This window comes from Melanerpes formicivorus, unplaced genomic scaffold (genome assembly GCF_026170545.1).
Source record: "Melanerpes formicivorus ecotype bairdi unplaced genomic scaffold, bMelFor1.0.p_v2 SCAF_102, whole genome shotgun sequence".
Lineage (NCBI taxonomy): Eukaryota > Metazoa > Chordata > Aves > Piciformes > Picidae > Melanerpes > Melanerpes formicivorus.
The window spans coordinates 547,823-572,282 of record NW_027142454.1 but is presented as its reverse complement, the minus strand read 5'-3'; the positions used below and the strand labels follow the sequence as shown (position 1 = coordinate 572,282).

Below are 24,460 nucleotides of genomic sequence, written 5' to 3'. Positions count from 1 at the left end.
TCCAGAGCATATCCCAGGCACTTGAAAGAGAGGTACAGTCGAGCCTGCAAACTCCAGTTGACTAAGCAAATAGACTTCCCCACCTCTTCTAAGACGCCGAACAATAAAAAGCAAGTCCCCAAGCGTCTTCGTTTCTTTGGCGGGGGGGGGGGGAGGAACCTGAAACATTTTCTAGCTTATTTTTTTCTTTTCATCCCCCATTTGAAATCCTTCCTTCAAACTAAAAATGAAAAAAAAAAAGAAAAAGAAAAGCAACACCCCAAACAAGGAAAGTTTAGTGTCTCTTCTAAATAAATCCTACGTGCCCCCTGAAGGAAGAGAGGAAACAGAGTGGACCAAGAGCTTTGCACAGCAATAAAATGTAAAGGAGAAAAATCGTCATATCATAAAGTAGCATCATTATTTTTTTTTTTCCTTTCATTTGCTTTAAATACTTCTGTAGCCATTTCATAGCCTGGGGAAGAGAAAACAAGGAATAAAAGCACTGAGAGAAAGTTCTGCTACTGTATTTCTGCTGGAAATGAAAGGCAAAGTCAGCAATGTCAAGAGGGTCTTTTCAAAAGGCAACACGACAGGAGCCCAAAGCGAGAGGCTGGTCTGCCCCACCCAACAGCTGCTCTTAGAGAAGGGTAGGAGAAGGTAAAAGGCAAGGGAGCTTCAGGTTTCTGCTGTGTGAGCAGAGGATTCCTGCAGAACTACCCACCTGTTCTCTTTAATTACTCACCGACCAATTCAAACAACCTGCAGCCACCGCACAAAGAAAAACCTCCCCGGCTGCCAGCTGAAGGAGAGCTCTCTCTTAGCAAAGCAACCTCTCTTACCTTCAGCTTCAGAGATTTGTAAAGGCATCCCATTCCTACCTGTAGATCTCAGGACTGAGGAGTTACAAACCTGCTGGTGCTGCTGGCTCTAGCTGCCCCGCTCCAGCTGCCTGGCAGTTTAGGCTTACCCAGCTCTCTCCCTCTCTCTGTTAGGAACGCTCAAGTTTTGCTCAGCTTTCCAAAAGGAAAAAGAGAAATCAAACCTGCAAGTCCTGAGATGGCTGAGACCAGTCAAGAGTCCAGCAAGACAATAAGCAAGCAGCTGCTTTCCACGGCTCACCACCACTCACTGGAAAGCAGCTAGATAGAGATCATTATTTAATTTATTAATATTTCTTTTCCTTTCCTTCTCCAGTGGTGCTTTATGTAAATTCTAGGGAAAGCATCAGTCTGAAACCAGTAACTGATGGGAGTAACAGTTTATAGGTTACAGAAGGATATTTTATTGTTAACGGACTGTACCATGTAAGAATTAGGAGGGGGTGAGGAGGCAGGCAGGCAAAAGGGGAGAGAGAGAGAGATGCTACTATTTTTTTTCTTCCCCCTTCTCCCTGAGCCACTGCAATTACTCTGATGTGAATTTTTGATGACTTCCGACATATTGCATGGTTAATAATCGTTTCAGCTGTCATGTTTGGTTAATGTGGAAAATGCATTTGCTGCATTGTGATGCAGCACTCCAGCCACAGATTGTAACACCAGTTGTGAAGCTATTCCCTTAACTGAGCTGCATGAATTTGCACATACCATGAGGCTGGAATAAATGGGAGTTTGATTCTTATACAGCAACAGAAAGCTTCTGCCATTTTAGCCCTGCAGAGCTGCTGAAACAACTTGTACAGTCAGATCATTTTCCTGCGTGGTAATTGGTGTCAGTGTTCATTCAAGGAGGGCTTTGATTCTCTATTGTCTTGCTGGGCTTGGCTATTTAGCAGTTAAAAGACACTGTTTACATTAAACATGGTTTGAGGGTTTTTTAATATATCTTTGAAGAGGTTATTTGTTACCATACATCCCTCACTAGCACTACAGACATGCAGCCCTGGTATTAACACAGCCTTAGCCTAACTTCTGCTCCCTCCGTACGCCACTTTGCAAGCCTGGTTTTAGTTCCCACCTCGCCTACCAAATCCAAAGATGCTGCTTACAAATAAAGAGGATTTGATTCGTGAAGTCCCACTTCACCATCCAAATCCACAACTCCATGAAGCCCTAACTTGTGCCTTTCATTGTCCCCAGCAGAAAAACAATGCAGTGCCAGTTCCGAGAGGGGATGGCGAACGGCAGCGATGAAGCCATGCTACGAGCCAGTCACCCGATGATTAAAGTCAGGCCAGTATATTCCAGCAGTCAGGTGATGGTGCCATCATTACAGTGCAGAAAGCCAGAGAAAAATCGAGAAAGGGACCACCCCCATCTTAAAGAAAGAAAAAAAAAATTAGAAGCACCAAAGAAATCAGAACTCTCTGCTGATCCGCAAAGGTGCGGCCCTGAAGAAAGGGGCTCACAGAACACCAGCAGTGGTGACTTCCACAGGTCCTTGAGTGCCCATTTAACCCGTGGTGCCAACATGAGCTGCAAACTGCTGGTGACACTCCCAGATTCCAAGGTGTTTCTTTGTCAGCCCTGCTGCATTTCACAACTCAGTAATTCTGCTCAAACCCCCACCCGGTATTATTTGCAAACACAGGCACACAGAGGCACACAAAGCTCCAAGCCTCGGGATGTCTTATGTTTAATTTAATGAAGCACAGAAAGCTATCAGGAGAGCATTTGAGTGGGCATTAACATTGATAGAGCTGCAGAATCACCACCAATTTGTTATTTCCACTTCTGCTTTAATTAAAACAACACTGCAGAGGCACGGGCTGGACACAAAGTACCAGTAAAAATGGTGCAGGATGTTTTATAGAGAGATGGGGGGGGAGACAAAAAAAAGGAGTCTCTGAATTAACATTGTACTTCCTGGTTTGGGAGCAGCTCCCATTAGGAGCATTAGGTCTGTAGAAGGTGCTCTGTGATTTGGGTTTACCTACCCCAAAAGCATCACTTGGCACCTTGCTCAATACAGAAGCAGCAAAGTAGTCTCTTAAAGGCAGTGTATTGTGGCTTTGAAACTAGCAAATTTGATCCTAGGGGTGATTTTTTCCTCAAACCTCCCTGCTTGGGGTCAAATGAATGCTGCACTGAACCCTTGAATCCTCCTACCAGGAGTCTCATGAGTGGAGAAGACATGTCCCCACCAGCCCATGTTCCTAGAGGAAAGCTGCAGTCAGTTGCACTGCAGGGGAAAACCATTGACCAGCACCAGCTACACCCAAGAGTGGGAGTGAAGTCCTCTGCAGGAGTAAAAGGAATCACAGGGATCATTTAAGCAGCATTTCCCAGGATACTGCAACATTTCCAGGCATCCATGTCTGGTGGTGACCCCGCAGCTGTGCTTAGCTTGCCACTCACAACATACACAAACCCTGCCCCAGTTTTGGGTGGCTTCTCCCCCTGCTTACCTCCAGTTTGCATAACCCACTGGTGATGCAGAGCCAGGAGCACAGAGGATGCACCAAGCTTCTGCTTTCTAGCCAAACCTTAAAGCAGCTAACAGCACCTGGAGAGTCAGCCAGCTCCTTGGACAGGCTGTAGCTTCATCAGGGATCTCAGGAGTGTGCTGATGTGTCCAGAGCTGCTAGCCACAGCTTCAAAGATGGTGCTTTTATCAACAGACATCCCTCTGTAATTTCCTGCCCGTGTAATGTTACTGCAGAAGCTGCTCCTAACTGCAGAGCTACGCATTACAGAGCAGCCCAGGCTTTAGATATAGATAGTTCTGGTTTACATACTGCATTGCCAGCTCGGGATGTTGCAGAGGAAGCTTTCCCAGTGAGGCTCAGCACAGCACTGTCTCCACTTACCTATGGATTTTTAAAGCAGCAGCTACAGGGATAGCAGCACAACTCCTCACCCCAAATGGCTGTTTAGTGTAAACAACTCTTGAGTGCTAACCCAGCTAAGATGCTGGAGCTGCTTATCTGTTCCTCTGGCAATCAATTTTGTGGAGTGTTCAGTCAGCTCAGGCATCAATCACGCCTGTGCTCAAATGTGACCGTGGGAGGAGAAGGGAGAGGACTCCTCATCAGGGCTGCTGGGCCAGAGCAAAGGAAAACTGCAAGTTCTCCTTTTGAACGGAAAGCATCATATTCCTAAGAGAATGATGAAGCAAAGATGAGGCAGAAGCTACTGGAATAGGCAGGATCGCTCCCTTTATCCATCTCTGGGTGTCCACAGGGACCTCCTTCCCTCCTGGGTACTGCTGCACCTCTGGGTTAAAGGATATTCCTTCACCATAACTACAGACATCAGATTGTCCCCACCTTAAATTCAATAAAGCATGTTGGTCTGCTGTGTTATCTCTCCCTTTCTTCCACAGTCCTGCACTGGACAGAGGTAAGGGGAAGAACATAATAGCATCCCTGCTGCTCTATTAGCTCCTTTTTGAAGTCCTACATCTCTGATGCCTGCTCTGGTGGGCCAGCATTAGTCAGCAAAAGATACCACTGGCAGTGAGTTCAAACAGCGCTAGGTAGCTCCTTCCCCCAAAACCTTTTCTTCTCTGTGCTGTAGCAGCAGCAATTTTGCACTGTCATACTGGGGCTGGAGAGTGCCTTAAAGCATCAGCTCCCTGCCTCCCTGCAGGGCTGGCAGGGTGATGATCCAGCATTAATGACTCTTCAGAAGGAAAGGCTGGCACACCCAGCGTGCTGCCTCTGCTTCAGCTCTGAGTGCTCAGCCTCTCCCTTCAGAGGGATGGAGGAGGCTGATTCAAGCAGGTTGTGGCAAGGAGAACAGGAAGAAAATCCACCCTTTCACATCGGAATAGAATAGAATAGAGGATAGGATAGGATAGGATAGGATAGGATAGGATAGGATAGGATAGGATAGGATAGGATAGGATAGGATAGGATAGGATAGAACAGAACTGAACCAAGCAGGTTAGAAAATACCTTTGAGATCATTGAGTCCAACCTATCACCCAACACCATGTAATCAACTAAACCATGGCACCAAGTGCCTCATCCAGTCTCTTCCTAAACACCTCCAGTGTTGGTGACTCCACCACCTCCCTGGGCAGCACATTCTAATGGTCAATCTCTCTATGGAGAACTTCTTCCTAACATCCAGCCTAAACCTCCCCTGGCACAGCTTGAGACTGTGTCCTCTTGTTCTGCTGCTGGGTGCCTGGGAGAAGAGACCAACCCCCACCTGGCTTGTGGCTACAGTTATAGCCACAAGCAGACAGCGCAAAGCATAAAAGGCAGATGGGCTGAGTGCATGGCTATGGAACCTGGCAAGGAATTTGGCCTTTGTGGCAAATCATTCACTTTCATGGGCTAAGAGAAGGTGAGTTAGTCAGGGTCAAAACAAAAACTAGTCTTTGGAAGTGACCAGCTCCAGTGACCTCTAGTACCGTCACCATAGAAAGCTACCTGACCTCTTATAGGTAAAAAACCACTCACCGTATCACAGTATAACTAAGGTTGGAAGAGACCTCGAGGATCATCAAGTCCAAGCTGTCACCACAGACCTCATGACTAGACCATGGCACCAAGTGCCACATCCAAGCCCCTCTTGAACACCTCCAGGGACGGGGACTCCACCACCTCCCTGGGCAGCACATCCCAATGGCGAACGACTCGCTTGGTGAAGAACTTTCTCCTCACCTCGAGTCTAAACCTCCCCTGGCACAGCTTGAGACTGTGTCCTCTTGTTCTGGTGCTGGTTGCCTGGGAGAAGAGACCAACCCCCTCCCGGCTACAACCACCTTTCAGGTAGTTGTAGAGGGCAATGAGGTCACCCCTGAGCCTCCTCTTCTCCAGGCTAAACAATCCCAGCTCCCTCAGCCTCTCCTCACAGGGCTTGTGTTCAAGGCCTCTCACCACCCTTGTTGCCCTCAACTCAGACTGAGAATCATCCAGCTCAAAGGACACCCTGGTTCCAACACAGCAATCTGGGGCTAAACTTGCACCAAGCAAAGGGCAGGACATAAACACAGGAAATGGGGAAACCCCCCAGGCAGCACCGATGGAGGAACACTTGGTCCTGCATTTGGGTCACAACCACCCCATGGTAACTTACACACTTGGGGATGTGGGGTTGGAAAGCTGTGACATGGAGAGGAACCTGGGGGTATTAGTTGATAGTTGACTGAACATGAGCCAGCAGTGCCCAGGTGGCCAAGAAAGCCAATGGCATCCTGTCTTGGATTAGAAACACGGTGGCCAGCAGGGACAGGGAGGTGACCACCCCCCTGTGCTCATCACTGGTGAGGCCACAACTCAGTACTGTGTTCAGTTCTGGGCCCCTCACTACAGGAAGGACATTGAGGTGCTGGAGCCTGTCCAGAGAATGGCAATGAGGCTGGAGAAAGGCCTGGAGCAGCATCTGAGGGAGCTGGGGTTGTTCAGCCTGGAGGAGGCTGAGAGGAGACCTCATTGCTCTCTACAGCTCCCTGAAGGGTGACTGGAATGAGGAGGGGGCAGCCTCTTCTCCTTCGTGTCAAGCAAGAGGACCAAAGGAAATGGTTTCAAGCTGTGCCAGGGGAGGTTCAGGCTGGATGTTAGGAAATCTTTCTTCACTGCAAGTGTTCTCAAACATTGAAATGGTCTGCCCAGGGCAGTGGTGGAGTCACCATCCCTGGGGTGTCCAAATAGAAGGGGGTTGGGAAGGGGTTGGTCTCTTCTCCCAGGCAACCAACACCAGAACAAGGGGACACAGTCTCAAGCTGCGCTAGGGGAGGTTTAGACTCAAGGTGAGGAGAAAGTTCTTCACCGAGCGAGTTGTTTGTCATTGGGATGTGCTGCCCAGGGAGGTGGTGGAGTCCCTGTCCCTGGAGATGTTCAAGAGGAGATTGGACGTGGCACTTGGTGCCATGGTCTGGTCATGGGGTCTGTGTTGATAGGTTGGACTCGATGATCCTCGAGGTCTCTTCCAACCTTAGTGATACTGTGATATAGCTCATGTACCTGGCACTCAGGGACATGATTCAGCATTGGCCCCTCCGTGCTGGGTAGGGGGCTGGACCAGATGAGCTTGGAGGTCTCTTCCAAGCAGACAGATATGTAATTTTTTTGAGCACTGCTTTTTGGGTTCAATAAAAAGGAAAAGTAGGAGAAATCCTGTCCAATTAGAAGAGCGAGGATCCCAAGCAGGGGAAAGCACAGCCAAGCAGAGAGGATTAGCAGCGCGGCTGCCGGTGCCGTCCCTGCCATCCACACCCCCACCCCCCTCCCACCGTGATTAAGGGCATCCTTTGTGGGAATGAATGGGGAAAACTCGGGCAATTTGACAGAGTGTCACTGAACCACCACCACCACCACCCCCCGGCCCCTATTTATCCAAGAGGAGAGAGAGCAGGAGCCGGTTTTAATTAAAGCCTCCCTCACAAAGAAGCCAGGGTATTACCCATCGAGCTGCTAATTGAGATGTAATCGCTCCAACAAAGCGCAACAAGTGTCCATTTACCCAGGGCCATTGTTAAACATCTACCAGCAGATTATTTGCACAATTAGCGGTGTGGCCATGAATATGCAAACCACTTCTCCCTCTTTCAGCAGTGAAAAGGAATAAGCACCTTGAAAAATAACATAGAAATCGATACAGACATAAATAAATAAACAAACAAACACACACACACACCAAAAAAAGCCAAACTGGAAGCCAAACAGCTCTTTTTGCAGCAGAATTTGAGGAGTGTTTGAAATTGATTTTTAAAGAGAGGAAAAAGGGGGACAGCTGTGGTGGTTCCTCCTTTTTTGGGGGGCCATTAAAGCCTGTCTTTTTGGTACAGCATTACAGTATCACAGTATAACTAAGGTTGGAAAGGACCTCGAGGATCATCGAGTCCAACCTATCAACACAGACCTCATGACCAGACCATGGCACCAAGTGCCACGTCCAATCCCCTCTGGAACACCTTCAGGGACGGTGACTCAACCACCTCGGTGGGCAGCACATCCCAATGACGAACGACTCGCTCGGTGAAGAACTTTCTCCTCACCTCGAGTCTAAACCTCCCTTGGCACAGCTTGAGACTGTGTCCTCTTGTTCTGGTCCTGGCTGCCTGGGAGAAGAGACCAACCCCCTCCTGGCTACAACCACCTTTCAGGTAGTTGTAGAGGGCAATGAGGTCTCGCCTGAGCCTCCTCTTCTCCAGGCTAAACAACCCCAGCTCCCTCAGCCTCTCCTCACAGGGCTGTGCTCAAGGCCTCTCCCCAGCCTCTTTGCCCTTCTCTGGACATGTTCAAGTGTTTCGATGTCCTTCTTAAACTGAGGGGCCCAGAACTGGACACAGGACTCAAGGTGTGGCCTAACCAATGCAGAGTACAGGGGCACAATGACTTCCCTGCTCCTGCTGGCCACACTATTCCTAATGCAGGCCAGGATGCCATTGGCCCTCTTGGCCACCTGGGCACACTGCTGGCTCATGTTCAGGCGGCTGTCGATCAGCACCCCCAGGTCCCTCTCTGTTTGGCATCTCTCAGCCACTCTGACCCCAGCCTGTAGCTCTGCATGGGATAGTTGTAGAGGGCAGTGAGGTCACCCCTGAGCCTCCTCCAGGCTAAACAAGCCCAGCTCCCTCAGCCTCTCCTCATAGGGCTTGTGTTCAAGGCCTCTCCCCAGCCTTGTTGCCTGCCTGTTACTCTGCAATTATGTAGAGAAGATGTTAATTTTTAATTGAGAATGCTAACCCCCTTTTTTTTTTTAATATGCCAGTCCTGAATGTCAATTCCTCCTGCAGATGACTGCCAGCATCAAATTCAGCCTGGTGAAAAAACCCCAGCAGGCTCTCCCTGGGAGGTGAGTCACTGGGGAAGCAGCTCAGCCCCAGCTGTAAAACAGCTCTTTGGTAACTGTCACCTGCGTGCTGTGGAGGGCAAAACCCTCTCAGCCACACAGACTGTTATAAACTGGATGGTCACTGAGAGCTACATTCCCATCCCACCATTCTTCTCTCTAGCTGCTGAATTTCTGATCTCAGTTTCACCAAGAGCCGAGTTCATAGACTGACAGAGTGGTGGGGATTGGAAGAGACCTCTGGAGAGCGAGTCCAACCCCCCTGCTTGAGCACAGTCACCCAGGGCAGGTCACACAGGAGGGCATCCAGGTGAGTCTTGAAAGTTTCCAGAGAAGGAGACTCCACAACCTCTCTGGGCAGCCTGGGCCAAGACTACAGCACCCTCACAGCAAAGTTTTCCTTCACAAGTTGTATCCATTGCTACTTGTCTTATCACAGGACACCACTGAAAAGACCCTGGCACCTTCCTGACACCCACACCTCAGCTATTTATGAACATTTCCTGAGGGACTTTTTAAGATGTGGGGAAGGGATAGGACTGGGGGGAATGGAGCAAAACTAGAAATGGGTAGCTTCAGATTGGATGTTAGGAAGAAGTTCATCCCCAGGAGGGTGGTGAGATACTGGCACAGGTTGCCCAGGGAGGTGGTGGAGGTGTTTAAGGGCAGGCTGGATGTAGCTGGGAGAAACCTGCTCTGGTGTGAGGTGTCCCTGCCCATGGCAGGGATGCTGGATCTGGATGATACCTGATGAAACTTGATACTGGATGATACCAGAACAAGAGGACACAACCTCAAGCTGTGCCAGGGGAGGTTTAGGCTGGATGTTAGGAAGAAGTTCCTCCCAGCAAGAGAGATTGGCTATTGGGATGTGCTGCCCAGGGAGGTGGTGGAGTCACCATCCCTGGAGGTGTTTAGGAAGAGACTGGCTGGGGTGCTTGGTGCCATGGTTTGGTTGGTTGGTGTTGGGTGATAGGTTGGACTCGACCTCAAAGGTCTTTTCCAACATGGTTAATTCTGTTCTGTTCTTTTCTATCCCTTCCAACCCTGACAATTCTATGATGAACAAGATCCCCTCTCAACCTTCTCTTCTCCAGCCTAAACAGCCCCCCCATACCCTTGGCCAGCCCAAACACAGGGAAGTTAACCTCATGCCACATTAATGGCTGTGAACCACAGCAAGCCCATCTCTTCTCTCTTCTGACTCCTACTGCTGCCTGCAGCCCAGGGAGGGCCCTGCCTTAAGAGCAGGCTTTGACAGAGGCCAGCAATGAATGATTCACTCTGGTGGAAGCTGCAAAGCATCAGCTCGCGGCAATCGTGACCCCTCTGCCAGGATTAACCAGAATGCAATTATCAAGGCTCTGCTTCTCACTAAATGTCTCCCAACCCTCCAACACATGAAGCCCAAAAGGCACCAGGCAGGCATGCAGGCTCTCTCACACCAAGGCAGGAAAAGAGTTCTGTGCTTTAACCTTTGTTTCTCCAGGGCTGTATCAGCAGCTGGGAGCGCTCTGCGTGACTTCAAGAAGAGTGGCACAGACTGCTCACAGAGCTGGTGGAGTCTCCTCTCCATACATTCAAAACCCACCTCTGTGACCTCCTCTAAGTGATCCTGCTCTGGCAAGGGGGGTGGTCTCCATCTCCAGAGGTCTCTTCCAACCCTTGCCATTCTGTGATAAGCAGAATCAAGCTCATACACTTAATTTCCACACCAATTCAATCCGTGCAGCCACAGGGTTAGGGTTAGCAGCTTCAGCACCATCTTTTGCCTTCCCCTGTTTCTAGCCCAACTGGGCACACACCTGTGAAGCTGTGGCTCCCAACCTGCTCACCAGCAGCAGGCAGGTGAAGACAGGTGCATGTAGGATAGGACAAGGAACAATGGATGTACACTGAAACCAAGAAAGTTCCACTCAACATGAGAAACCTCTTTGGTATGAGTGTGCTGCAGCCCTAGAGCAGGCTGCCCAGAGAAGTTGTAGAGCCTCCTTCTCTATAGACTTTCAAGACCTATCTGGATGCATTCCTGTGTGACCTGCCCTGTGTGATCCTGCTTTGGCAGGGGGGAACTGATTTCGATCTCTGGAGGTCCCTTCCAGCCCCCACCATTCCGTGTTTCAAAACACCCAAAAGGGTGTCCTGGGCCTCCCCCTCTGAAGTCCAGGCAGATGGGGGCCACTCTGCATGTTGGTTGTAAACTGTGGGCCTCCAGCAGCATCCCAATACAGATAAAGAAGATTGTGCTCAGCTCTCTGCCCAAGGAATCCAGACAGCTCCCAGTATGAAACCAAGAGGTGCCAAGAAGCAACAAACACAAGCAACGGATGTAAGATGTGCTGCTGAATCCTAAGAAGCACAGGGATGTTTGGATAGGATGGGATCCCATACAGTTCCATAATTAGTAGTGAAGAGGCAGGGTGAGGATGGCATTTTAGGTTTGCCTTAGCCAAGGAGCTGGATTTATGCTTTTCCTTTAATTATGGCTACCAGCTCTGAAGAAATTGGCACTGGAGCTACTGGCCTGCATGGGAACTGAATCCCCACAAGCATGACTGCTAAAATCCATCACAGTGGTGCACATCTCCTTTGTCAAACCACCCCTGGATTTTCCTCAGTGGAAGTATAGCTGAAATCAGGACTGGCATCTCAGCAGGCTTAATTAGAAGGCAGGTCTACTCTATTCAGGCCTTTACACTGGGCTCATTACATTAGTATCCAAGTGCCTTCCAGTCCTGCATTAAGTGACATGACTAACATCTGTCACATGTTGTTTGTTCTCCTCTCCCTTTCCAGGGGGGAGTGCAAATGCAGCATTCAAGGGGATCATGGAACAGCCAACAACTGGATTCCTCCAGGGCTGGTGCAGCCTCCTCACACACAGCATGGCTTATTAGCAGCCTAATGATTAAGAAGCTGTCCACATTCATAGATGGGTTACCACCAAGTCTCCTCCCAGTCCCATTTCTATGCAGGACTGACAGAAGTGGAAGGCCTTTGTGGACTATATCAAGCCATTTGGAAGTTTATGACTTCATTTCTCTGCCTGACTCTCCCTGCTTGTCATCTTACATTAGACAATCATGAGGATACAACTTCCAACAGAGGAAATAAAAGTGTCAAAGGCATGAAGAGTTTGCCCTGCCCTTCAAGCCCTTCCAAAACACACTACTTCTTAAAGCTACAGAGGGCTTTCATCTGGACTAGCAAAACCAGAAACCTGAAGTCAGTGGTTTCATTTCTTTGGTGCTCATGTGGCTTTCCCAAGGAGCTGTACTCCTCTACCCTTTTTAAGTCAAGTACTACCATCACCTGCTTCTGAGCTATCACCCACCAGTGCTCTGCTAAAACAGTGGTGAGGACTGAGCAAATGACAAGAGCTAGAAGGAAAAGAACTGAAGGGGAGATAATCCCAGAGCTCAGTCAGGATGATGAAGGATCAACAAGGCTGTGTGTCTTAAAGTCATACACTGCTTTGGTTGCAAAAGATCTCTAAGACTGTGGAGTCCAACCATCAACCCAACACCACCATGGCCCTTAAACCATGTCCCAAGTGCCATGTCCACAGTTTTCTTGAACATCTCATGGGGCAGTGACTCCACCACCTCCCTGGGCAACCTATTCCAAGTCAGCTGGCTGTGATTAGGCAGACATTGCCTAGTGGAAGCAAATATCTGGAGAAAGATCAAAATCAAGCACATAAGTATCACAGTATCACAAACTAAGGTTGGAAAGGACCTCAAGGATCATCGAGTCCAACCTATCAATACAGACCCCATGACCAGACCATGGCACCAAGTGCCACATCCAAGCCCCTCTTGAATGCCTCCAGGGATGGGGACTCCACCACCTCCCTGGGCAGCACATCCCAATGACGAACGACTCGCTCGGTGAAGAAGTTCCTCCTCACCTCCAGCCTGAACCTCCCCTGGCACAGCTTGAGACTGTGTCCTCTTGTTCTGGTGCTGCTTGCCTGGGAGAAGAGACCAACCCCCTCCTGGCTACAACCACCTTTCAGGTAGTTGTAGAGGGCAATGAGGTCACCCCTGAGCCTCCTCTTCTCCAGGCTAAACAATCCCAGCTCCCTCAGCCTCTCCTCACAGGGCTGTGCTCAAGGCCTCTCCCCAGCCTTGTTGCCCTTCTCTGGACACCTTCAAGTGTTTCGATGTCCTTCTTAAACTGAGGGGCCCAGAACTGGACACAGGACTCAAGGTGTGGCCTAACCAATGCAGAGTCCAGGGGCACAATGACTTCCCTGCTCCTGCTGGCCACACTATTCCTAATGCAGGCCAGGATACCATTGGCCCTCTTGGCCACCTGGGCACACTGCTGGCTCATATTCAGGCAGCTGTCGATCAGCACCCCCAGGTCCCTCTCTGTTTGGGAGCTCTCAGCCACTCTGACCCCAGCCTGTAGCTCTGCATGGGGTTGCTGTGGCGAAAGTGCAGCCCCTGGCACTTGGACTTGTTGAATGCCATCCCATTGGACTCTGCCCATCTGTCCAGTCGGTCGAGGTCCCTCTGCAGAGCCTTTCCACCCTCTAACTGACCAACACCTGCTCCTAACTTGGTGTCATCTGCAAACTTGCTGATGACTGACTCGACCCCCTCATCCAGATCATCAATGAGTATGTTGAAGAGGATGGGGCCCAGCACTGATCCCTGGGGGATGCCACTGGTGCCTGGCTGCCAGCTGGATGTGGCACCATTCACCACCACTCTCTGGGCTCGGCCCTCCAGCCAGTTCCTAACCCAGCACAGAGTGTAGTGGTCCAAGCCACGAGCTGACAGCTTAGACAGCAGTTTGCTTGGTACAGAGATCTGGAAACAAAAAGGGAGGAGACCCTCACCACCACCTTCTCCCTTACTTGCCCAGCCAAGTCATCCAAAACTGAAAACCAAGTTATAAACCAGCAGGTTAGAAGAGAAGCAAGGATTCATACAAGAGAAGGGACAGAGGCAGCTTTCACTCAATGCAATGTGCACAGCCATACAAAACATGGATTAGCCTGCCACAGAAAAAGAACCTTTGCAAGTGCATCGATAAAGAGATCCCCAAGAAGGGACAGAGGCTGACTTGGAGAATTAGCCAAAGGACAAAGTGACTTTCAGATAAAGGTCACTACTTTAAACATGAACTAGATCAGTAGTGGCCAACCTGTCTAAAGACAGATTTAGCAGTTTAAACAAACACACATCAGTGCAATTCAACACTTCAAGGGTGGCTGTCAGGAGGATGGCACAAGGCTTTCTACAGTGGTGCCCAGTGACAGGACAAGGGGTAACAGGCACAAACTGGAACATCAGAAGTCCCATCTAGACATGAGGAGGAACTTCTTTAATTTAAGGGTGAAACAGCCTTGGAATTGGCTGCCCAGCGAGGTGATGTAGCCTCTGTCTTTGGAGACATTCCAAACCCACCCAGACATGTTCCTGTGTGACCTTCTCTAGGTGAACCTCCCTTGGCAGGGAGGTTGGACTTGACAATTTCTAAAGATCCCTTCCTACCCCAACCACACTGTGATATTCCCTCAGCCCCTGCTACTGCCCATATTGCAAGAGCACTGAAGAAAGTAACCCAGAACTTACTTTCTATCCCAGACAGAACTTCGATGGGTACCAAGAGCCCAAGTGCCTGTCCCCACTTGTCACTGCAGAAGTGTGAGGGCTGCCCTGCTCCACTTGCCCATAATCAATTACTTCTTCCAGTTTTTCTTCCCCTTCCTGCCTGTGCGCTCACTTGTTTGCTGCTGGATACACACAATCAGCTCCTGCCCTTGAAGCATCTCTGAACAAGCACAAAGCTCCCACGGCAGCTTTCGTGGGCCGTGCTTTGTCACTGAATTCTCCTGTCAAATTACTTTGCTGAGTCATTAACATCATGTAACCTACCTGCACATGAAAAATAGACACAGCCAATATTGACCTTTCCCCCCCTCATTGATCAGAAGAGGCTCCAGTCATCACCAGAGATCTTGCAGCACTGCAGGCTTGGACACACACATTAGGAGATAGCTTTGCTGCAGAAGCTCCTCCTAGCAGATGCCCAGAGAATAGAATAGAATAGAATAGAATAGAATAGAATAGAATAGAATAGAATAGAATAGAATAGACCAGACCAGACCAGACCAGACCAGGTTAGAAGAGACCTTCGAGATCATTGTGTCCAACCTATCATCCAACACCACCTAATCAACTAATCCATGGCACCAAGCACCCTGTCAAGTCTCCTCCTGAACACCTCCAGGGATGGTGACTCCACCACCTCCCCAGGCAGCCCATTCCAATGGGCAATCACTCTCTCTGTGTAAAACTTCCTCCTCACCTCCAGCCTGAACCTTCCCTGGCACAGCCTGAGACTGTGTCCTCTTGTTCTGGTGCTGGATGCCTGGGAGAAGAGACCAACCTCTGCCTGTCTACAACCTCCCTTCAGGGAGTTGTAGACAGCAATAAGGTCATCCCTGAGCCTCCTCTTCTCCAGGCTAAGCAGCCCCAGCTCCCTCAGCCTCTCCTCAGAGGGCTGTATTCCAAGCCCCTCACCAACTTTGTTGCCCTGGAATGGGTTGTCCAGGGAGGTGGTTGGGGCCCCGTCCCTGGAGGTGTTTAAGCCCAGGCTGGATGAGGCTCTGTCCAGGCTGATCTAGTGTGGGGTGTCCCTGCCCATGGCAGGGAGGTTGGAACTAGATGATCCTTGTGGTCCCTTCCAACCCTGAATGATACTATGATACCTCTCTACTTCCAAGCTGACTCCAAATTATTGCTTGGTGGATTTACTCCTTTCCTGTTTTGGTTTTCCCTCTCTGTTGGGGGTGGGGAGGGAGCGGGGGAGAGATCTTCAGCCTTGCCCCCATCTGAGCTCTTAACTCCCAGTTAAGGCTTAAACCATGACATAGTCATGAGGTCTTGGGTGACAGGTTGGACTTGATCACCTTTTGAGGTCTTTTTCAACCTTGTTGATTCTATGATCTTTTGCAGTCTGGGTCAAACTATTGTGGCCTTCCAGTATCTGCAGGGGGCCTACAGGAAGGCTGGAGAAGGACTTCTCAGGATCTCAGGTAGTGATAGGATTAGGGGGAATTGAATGAAGCTGGAGGTGGGGAGATTCAGGCTAGATGTGAGGAGGAGGTTCTTCACCATGAGAGTGGTGAAGCCCTGGAATGGGTTGTCCAGGGAGGTGGTTGAGGCCCTGTCCCTGGAGGTGTTTAAGCCCAGGCTGGATGAGGCTCTGGGCAGCCTGATCTAGTGTGGGGTGTCCCTGCCCATGGCAGGGGGATTGGAACTAGATGATCCTTGTGGTCCCTTCCAACCCTGAATGATACTATGATACCTCTCTACTTCCAAGCTGACTCCAAATTATTGCTTGGTGGATTTACTCCTTTCCTGTTTTGGTTTTCCCTCTCTGTTGGGGGTGGGGAGGGAGCGGGGGAGAGATCTTCAGCCTTGCCCCCATCTGAGCTCTTAACTCCCAGTTAAGGCTTAAACCATGACATAGTCATGAGGTCTTGGGTGACAGGTTGGACTTGATCACCTTTTGAGGTCTTTTTCAACCTTGTTGATTCTATGATCTTTTGCAGTCTGGGTCAAACCATTCTCCATGTACTCTCCATTAAGCAAATGCTTCCCTGTGGCCCACAAGCTTTAGCAGTATGATGATCAGACACATCCACAGCTATTTTTATACAACAATATCAGTTGCTGATCATTGATGATGTAACATATTATTCCCATGCTATTACTGAACTAGGGTCTTCCACCTACCATCAATTCCTGTCTGTGTTTACTGGAATTACAGGCTGGAGGCAAAGATGAAGAACATTTGATTCTTTTATTCAAGCAAACTTCATTAATATTTCCTCAAAAAAAACACAAACCCAAAATTATCTTCCAGCTGCTGAGGTTTAATACAACCCAAAATGCATTTTCCCCAGGGTCCTCCATTACCAGCAAGGGTCTTTCTTGCAAGTCCACATGTTCTTTCAACAGATTCTCTTTGCTATCTAATTTGAGAGCCTTGGGTGTTAAGCATTTGAGGAATGCAATCAAGTCCTGGCCCTTCCAGGCCTACTGGGACACCTATTAATTCACCCTCCTGGAGAGAGAAGAGTTTATCATCTCTTGCAGCTGCTAGGAACTAAAAAAGTGGAACAGGGCAACTTAAATTGGCATTGCAATTATTTAAAGCCTATAAATAGTTGTTGCCACAGTGTAAATTAAATTGCTATACAGTCACATCCTTTCTTTTCTACCTTTGGAAGCTAAACACTGATTAAGTGAGGTGAGCGGAGATCATGCCATGGACATGAAGGCTTCAAAATCATCCTAGAACCACAGACTGGTTTGGGGTGGAAGGGACTTTTAAGCCTCCAGGGAGACCTCAGAGCAGCTTTCCAGTACCTGAAGGTGGCTGAGGAGGGACTTTTGACAAGGGCTGGGAGCGACAGGATGAGGGCCAATGGCTTTGAGCTGGAAAAGGGGAGACTGAGACTGGAGGAAGAAATTCTCGGCAGTGAGGGTGGGGAGATATTGGCACAGGTTGCCCAGGGAGGTGGTGGATATCTCCTCCCTGGAGATATGTTCAAGACCAGACTGGATGGGGCCTTGAGCAAGCTGCACTGGTGAAAAGTGTCCCTGCCCATGGCAGGGGGTTGGAACTGGATGATAACAAAGTGCCACATCTAATCCCTTTTTGAACACCTCCAGGGAAGGGGACGCCACCACCTCCCTGGGCAGCACATTCCAATGGCCAACAACTCTCTCTGTGAAGAATTTCTTCCTAACATCCAGTCTGAACCTCCCCTGGTGCAGCTTAAGACTGTGTCCTCTTGTTCTGGTGCTGGGTGCCTGGGAGAAGAGACCAACCCCCACCTGGCTACAACCTCCCTTCAGGGAGTTGCAGACAGCAAGAAGGTCACCCCTGAGCCTCCTCTTCTCCAGGCTAAGCAACCCCAGCTCCCTCAGCCTCTCCTCACAGGGCTGTGCTCCAGACCCCTCCCCAGCTTTGTTGCCCTTCTCTGGACACCTTCCAGCAACTCAACATCTTTCCTAAACTGAGGGACCCAGGACTGGACACAGGACTCAAGGTGTGGCCTAACCAGTGCTGAGCACAGGGCACAATGACCTCCCTGCTCCTGCTGGCCACACTGTTCCTGATGCAGACCAGGATGCCATTGGCTTTCTTAGCCAACTGGGCCCACTGCTGGCTCCTGTTGAGCTGCTGTCAATCAGTACCCCCAGGTCCCTCTCTGCCTGGCTGCTCTCCAGCCACTCTGTCCCCAGCCTGTAGCACTGCCTGGGGTTGTTGTGGCCAGTGTGCAGAACCTGGCACTTAGATGTGTTCAATCTCATGCCCTTGGTGGGGGTTAGTGTCTTCTCCCGAGGCCAAGAGGAAACAGTCTCAAGTTGCACCTGGGGAGGTTTAGGTTGGACATTATGAACAATTCCTTCCCTAAAGGAGTTGTTGAGACCTGGACCAGGCTGCCCACAGAGGTAGTGGAGGCCCCATCCCTGGAGACATCAAGGTCAAACTTGATAGGGCCCTGAAAAACCTGATGCAGTTAGAGCTGTCCCTGCTCAATGCAGGGGAATTGGACAAGACGACCTTTGAAGGTCCCTTCCAACTTGATGCATTCTGTGATTCCGTAAAGCAGACAATGATTAGCTTCCAAATAATACATCAAAGAGTCAGCAATATTACCCTGCCTCTGCAAGTGTCCCTCAGCAGCTCAGCAAGCCCTTAGCCTCTCAAAGATAGAAAGTGGAATGCTTGCAGAGGCACAAGCCTCAAACCGTCCAGATTCCTGCCTCCCTCTCTCTGTCCTTTCCAAGCCTCCTGCTTCAGAGCTTCGCTGCAACATTCAAAGGTTAACAAATCACCAACCACCAGGAAACTCCAGACTTGCCCTATTTATCTTTTTCTCTTTGGTTTTTTTTTTTTTGTTTCAAATGCAAACCACATTAGGCCTTCTGGATGGCCAAATTATATTACCAAATGCAAGGTTTCAACGTGCTGGCACCCAGCCAAGGTTTTAATGGCCATTCAAACACTAACTAAGGAAATGGTTGTGCATTAAGCCTCCCAATAAAGTCAACAATCAATACTTCAGGATTACAGTAAAAAAAAAACCCCACCCAAATACAATGCACCCTGTAGGTCTGCCTCTGGCCTCATCCTGCTTTGTCAAGCTCAGCTCTAAATGATAAAGATAAATAAATGTAGGCATAAAGAAAATAATCTTGGGAGCAAGAAATGATGTGTGCATTATTTCACAGCCACCAAGCATTTATCTTGAGGTCCAGACCTAATTGGTCCTCTGGACTTGCACAATATTTTGTTTCAACAGGGCCAAATAAAAATGTCAAGAATGGGGGTGGGGGGGGGGAAAAAAGGACAGAAGTTCAGACACAAAATTAATCAAGCAGGGCAATAGGTAAGAGCAGCAAAACAAAGCAAACTCAAACAGCTAAGCCCCAAGCAACTGCAGATCAGGGGCCTGGTTCCAACCTTATCTCTAAAAAGCATCTAGGTCCAAAGGAAACAAACCAGAAGCACAGCAAAGGAGACTGAAGTTTGGGGTTTAATCCAATTGGTAGGTTTGAACTGCCAGCACAGCGTCAGTCCTGGATGTCCCCTCTCAGGGTATTCTATCAGTCTGCTCAAGGGAAGCCAAAGGTGAGCTCTGCAGAGTGGGAGGCTTGGCCACCCTCTGGGAAGCAGGAGCATCAGGCAGTGCTGCTCTGCAATAGAGCAAGGGCTTTAAATTGAGTTACCTCTGGCTTCACCTCCTGAGCCACTGCTCTGCTGCTGAACAATGGGAAAACCCCACGGGTCACAGCCATGCAGAGAAGCTACACATGTGGTTGGCAAGAAAGAAGGACAGGATGGCATCCAAAAGGTCCTGGACAGGCTGGAGAGGTGGGCTGAGGAGAAGCTCATGAGGTTCAACAGGGTAAAGTGCAAGGCCCTGCACATCTGGGTGGGGCAATCCTCAACATCAACACAGGCTGGGAGCTGATGAGACTGGGAGCAGCCCTACAGAGGAGGACCTGGAGGTGTTGGTGGGTGAGAAGCTGGACAGGAGCCAGGAATGGGCACTTGTAGGCCAATGGCAGCCTGGGCTGCATCAAAAGCAGCACAGAGAGGTGATTCTGCTCTTCTGCTATGGGGAGACCTTACCTGGAATGCTGTGTCCAGCTCTGGAGCCCCTAACACAAGAGAGACATGGACCTGCTGGAGCAGGTCCAGAGGAGTGCCACAGAGATCAGAGGACCAGAGCACCTTTCCTATGGGGACAGGCAGGGAGAGTTGGGCCTGTTCAGCCTGGAGAAGAGCAGGATCCAGGGAGACCTTAGAGCTGCATTTCAATATCTGAAAGAGACCTACAGGAAGGCTGGAAAGGGAGTGTTTAGAAGGGCCTGTGGTGACAGGACAAGGGGCAATGGTTTGAAACTGGAGGAGGGCAGATTTAAGTTGGACATCAGGAGGAAGTTCTGCATAGTGAGGGCAATGAAACACTGGAGCAAGGTGCCCAGAGATGTGGTGGAGGCCCCATCCCTGGAGACATTCAAGATCAGACTTGATGGGGCCCTGAGCAGCCTGCTCTAGTTGGAGATGAGGAGAGGCTGAGGGAGCTGGGATTGTTTAGCCTGGAGAAGAGGAGGCTCAGGGGTGACCTTATTGCCCTCTACAACTACCTGAAGGGTGGTTGTAGCCAGGAGGGAGTTGGCCTCTTCTCCCAGGCAACCAGCACCAGAACAAGGGGACACAGTCTCAAGCTGCGCCAGGGGAGGTTCAGACTCGAGGTGAGGAGGAAGTTCTTCACCGAGCGAGTCATTCGGCATTGGAATGGGTTGCCCAGGGAGGTGGTTGAGTCATCGACCCTGGAGGCGTTCAAGGGGAGATTGGACGTGGCACTTGGTGCCATGGTCTAGTCATGGGGTCTGCGGTGTCAGGTTGGACTCGATGATCCTCGAGGTCCTTTCCAACCTAAGTGATACTGTGATGTCCCTGCTGACTGCAAGGGGGTTGGACAAGATAACTTTGGGGGGTCCCTTCCCATCTTATGCAACCTGTGTCATCAGAAAGGTTCAGGGTAAGTTTGCTTTTCTGGAAGAAATGGTGGCAACCATTGATCCAATCCTGTGAAACCTGAATGTGAAAACAAGAAGACAAAGCCAATCAAATGGATCATTTTTTTATCTCCACAGCTTAGTAAGTTGAGTAGTGAAAGGGAACTTCATCATGGAGTGGTTAAGCCAGGGTAATAGCTTGGGCAAATAAGCCAACCAGCTTCTCCATTTTGTTCTCAGAGCCTGCAAACACACAGAGGGCAACAGAGAATGACTGCTGCTGAAATCCCTCCACAGAGCCCAGACCTTTATTTGCCAAACCTATCTGGTACCCCCTGGGCTTTCAGCTGTAAACAAGCACACAGCAAGGCTGGGAGCTTGGAAAGACTTTTTTGCTGGTATTTGGAAGGAGTCAGGCCCTCTGCATCCTGAGGCTGAGCTCTGCAAAAGGACCCAAAGCTGCAGGTTCCACAGTCAAAGAACAGAAACAGCCAAGTCCTCACAGACCAGAGAGCAGTTCATGGGTGGATCACCCACACTCAGAAGCTGGATATGAGTCCAGCAATCAGCCAGACCTTTAATCATTAGGTTTTTCTACTTCACACACTTTCTGCATCACAGAATCCCAGCATGGCAGGGGTTGGAAGGGACCTCTGGAGATCATCCAGACAAACCTCCTGCTAAAGCAGGGCACCCACAGCAGCTTACCTATGATCACAATGGCCAGGGAGGGTTTGGAGCTCTCCAGAGAAGGAGACTCCACAACCTCTCTGGGCAGCCTGCTCCAGGCCTCCAGCACCCTCACACCAAACAAGTTTCTCCTCACAGCTGATGGAACCTCCTGGGTTCCAGTTTGTGTCTATTGATCCTTGTCCTGTTGCTGGACATCACTGCCAAGAGTCTGGCCCCAGCCTCTTGCTCCCCACCCTTTAGTTCTTGCTGAGCACTGATCAGATCCCCTCTGGGGCTGCTCTTCTCCAGGCTCAACAGGCCCAGAGCTCTCAGCCTTTCCTCCTCACAGAGATGCTCCAGGCCCTTCAGCAGCTTTGAAGCCTCCCCTGGACTCTGCAGTAGTTTCCTGTCTCTTTTGAAGTGATACTCCAGATGTGGCCTCACTAGGGCAGAGCAGCTGGGGGGAATAATCTTCCTCAACCTGATGGCCACACTCTTCTTAATGCATCCTAAGAGAGCACTGGCCTTCCTGGCCATGAGGGCACATTGCTGGCTCATAGTGTCATTGTTGTCCACCAGCATTTCTAGGTCCTTCCCTGTAGAGCTGTTTTCCAGCAGATCAACATCAGGCATATCCTAAATAACCCATCTAAAACAAGACTCACCACAACAGAGAACACTGCTGCATACCATGACAGATTGAGTAGCAGGCTGTAGTGACTCAAGTTTTAGCCTTCAAGCCTCATCAACTTCAAGGCTTTGTGCATGGCCACCACTTCAGCTCAGGACAGCAAACAATCAGAGAATCATACAATGGTAGGAACCTCTGAAGATCACCCACTCCAAACCCTCTACTAATGCAGGTACACCTAGTTTAGATCACACAGGAACACATCCAGGATGGGTCTGAAAGCCTCCAGGGAAGGAGGCTCCACAACCTCTCTGGGCAGCCTGCTCCAGGGCTCCAGCACTCTCAAAGTAAAGAAATTTCTCCTTAAGCTCAAGTGCAACCTCCTGTGTTCTAATTTGTACCCAGAGAGATTCAAGGCACACTGTCTCCAACCTCTCCTCCTCCATAGGATTCTTTGATCTCAGGGAAGCTGAACATCTCTAACCCAGACCAGTGCCAGCCTCTGCAGGTGGATGCTTTCAGCAGTGTTTATAGCACAGCTTCAGCTTCTTGTCTCAGGTGGGGCAAGGAGCAATGCTGTCAGCATTCCACAGGAGCAGCCCAGACCTCTGCTTCTGAGGACTGCCAAACCAGAAACTACTGATGGGGGTGTTCTCCTCTCTCTCTCCTCCGCCCTGGTGAGACCACATCTGAAGTACTCTGTCCAGTTCTGGGCACAGGGACAGGGATATACTGGGGAGTGTCCAACAGAGACTATGAGGATGAAGGGACTGTAAGATCTGTCTGAGGAGGAAAGGCTGAGAGCCCTGGGGCTGTTCAGCCCGGAGAAAAGAAGGCTGAGAGGGGATCTGAGCAATGTTAATAAATATGTGAAGTGTGGGTGTCAAGAAGGTGGCAGAATCTTTTCAGTGGCATCCTGTGACAGGACAAGGAGCAATGGATACAACCTGGAACCCAGGAAGTTCTACCTCAAATAAGGAAAAACTTCTTTACTGTGAGGGCGCTGGAGGCCTGGAGCAGGCTGCCCAGAGAGGTTGTGGAGTCTCCTTCTCTGGAGCCTTTTGGGACCCATCTGGATGCATTCCTGACTGACCTCCTCTAGGTGATCCTGCTCCAGCCAGCAGGGTTGGACTCAATGATCTTCAGAGGTCCCTTCCAATCTCTATCATTCTGTGATTCTGCATTTTTCACAAGGTCTGGTACCTGAGGGAGGGAAGGCAGCATAGCCAGCAGGTCAAGGGAGGTGATTCTCCCCCTCTATTGTGCTCCAGTGAGACCCCACCTGGAGCACTGTGTCCAGTTCTGGAGCCTCTGTTACAGGAAGGATCTGAAGGTACTGGAAGGGGTCCAGAGAAGGGCCAGGAGGATGAGCAGAGGGCTGGAGCTGCTCTGCTGTGAGGACAGAGAGAGAGTTGGGGCTGTTCAGTCTGGAGAAGAGAAGGCTCTGAGGAGACCTTCTTGTAGCCTTCCAGTATCTGCAGGGGGCTACAAGAAAGCTGGGGAGGAGCTTTTTAGAGTGTCAAGGGGTGATAGGACTGGGGGGAATGGAGCAAAACTAGAAGTGGGGAGATTCAGATTGGATGTGAGGAAGAAGTTCTTCCCCATGAGGGTGGTGAGAGACTGGCACAGGTTGCCCCGGGAGGTGCTGGCAGCCTCATGCCTGCAGGCTTTCAAGGCCAGGCTGGATGTGGCTGTGAGCAAGCTGCTGTAGTGTGAGGTGTCCCTGCCCATGGCAGGGGGTTGGAGCTGGCTGAGCCTTGAGATCCCTTCCATCCCTGACACTTCTATGATTCTAAGGTGGAGGCCAGTTAAATGCTGCTGGTTAGTGATCAGGATTGTGGGCCACAGAGGTCTGAGGAAAGAGTCCCAAGGAAGATATCGATGCAAGGTCGCCCTGCAGACCCTCCCAATCCTGGGGCAAGACAGTGGTCAGTTGTTCTTTCTCAGGTGAAGACATTTCTGTGGGGGAAGAATTTTTCTTGAACTCCAAAGTCAAACATGAGAATCCTGACCAAAAAATTGGATCCAAATGCAGCTTCCCTGATTTCCTGTGCTGAAAAGCAGCTGCCACAGAAGGCTGTTCTCTAAAGCAAATACACCCCTCGTGGGGTGCCAGTCAGGCAAGGAGCCAAGCCTTCAAGGGTCAGGCACTATTCAATATTTGAATCAGGGCAATAAAACACTGCATAAATATTTAAACTGGCACTCCTGCTCCAAAAGACTCTTGGAACATATTTCAGCTGCTTGCTTTCAAAGTTTCTAAGAGAGATTCCCATCTTCCTTCTGTCCTCTGGAACCTCTGAAGGGGGGGAAAAAAAAAGCCAACACACAAAAACCAACAACCACCAAACAACTCATTCCCTGCTCAGCCACAGCACATCTGACAGCAGGGCTGCTGCTGGAAACATGCTGCTCTCAGTCAG

At 49.9% G+C, this 24,460-nt stretch overlaps 1 protein-coding gene across 2 annotated transcripts in view; it reads right to left on the bottom strand.

Moving 5' to 3' along the window:
* Nucleotides 1–24,460, bottom strand: part of NUP93 (nucleoporin 93) — a 131,545-nt gene that overhangs the window by 66,437 nt on the left and 40,648 nt on the right. Inside the window, exon 1 of one of the 2 annotated variants that reach the window (XM_068166542.1) lies at nucleotides 1,025–1,043. The exons of the other annotated variant lie outside the window; for it this stretch is intronic. The gene's annotated coding sequence lies outside the window, so the exon portion shown is untranslated. Of the gene's footprint in view, nucleotides 1–1,024; nucleotides 1,044–24,460 lie in introns of those variants that run through there. 2 annotated transcript variants of the gene reach the window in all.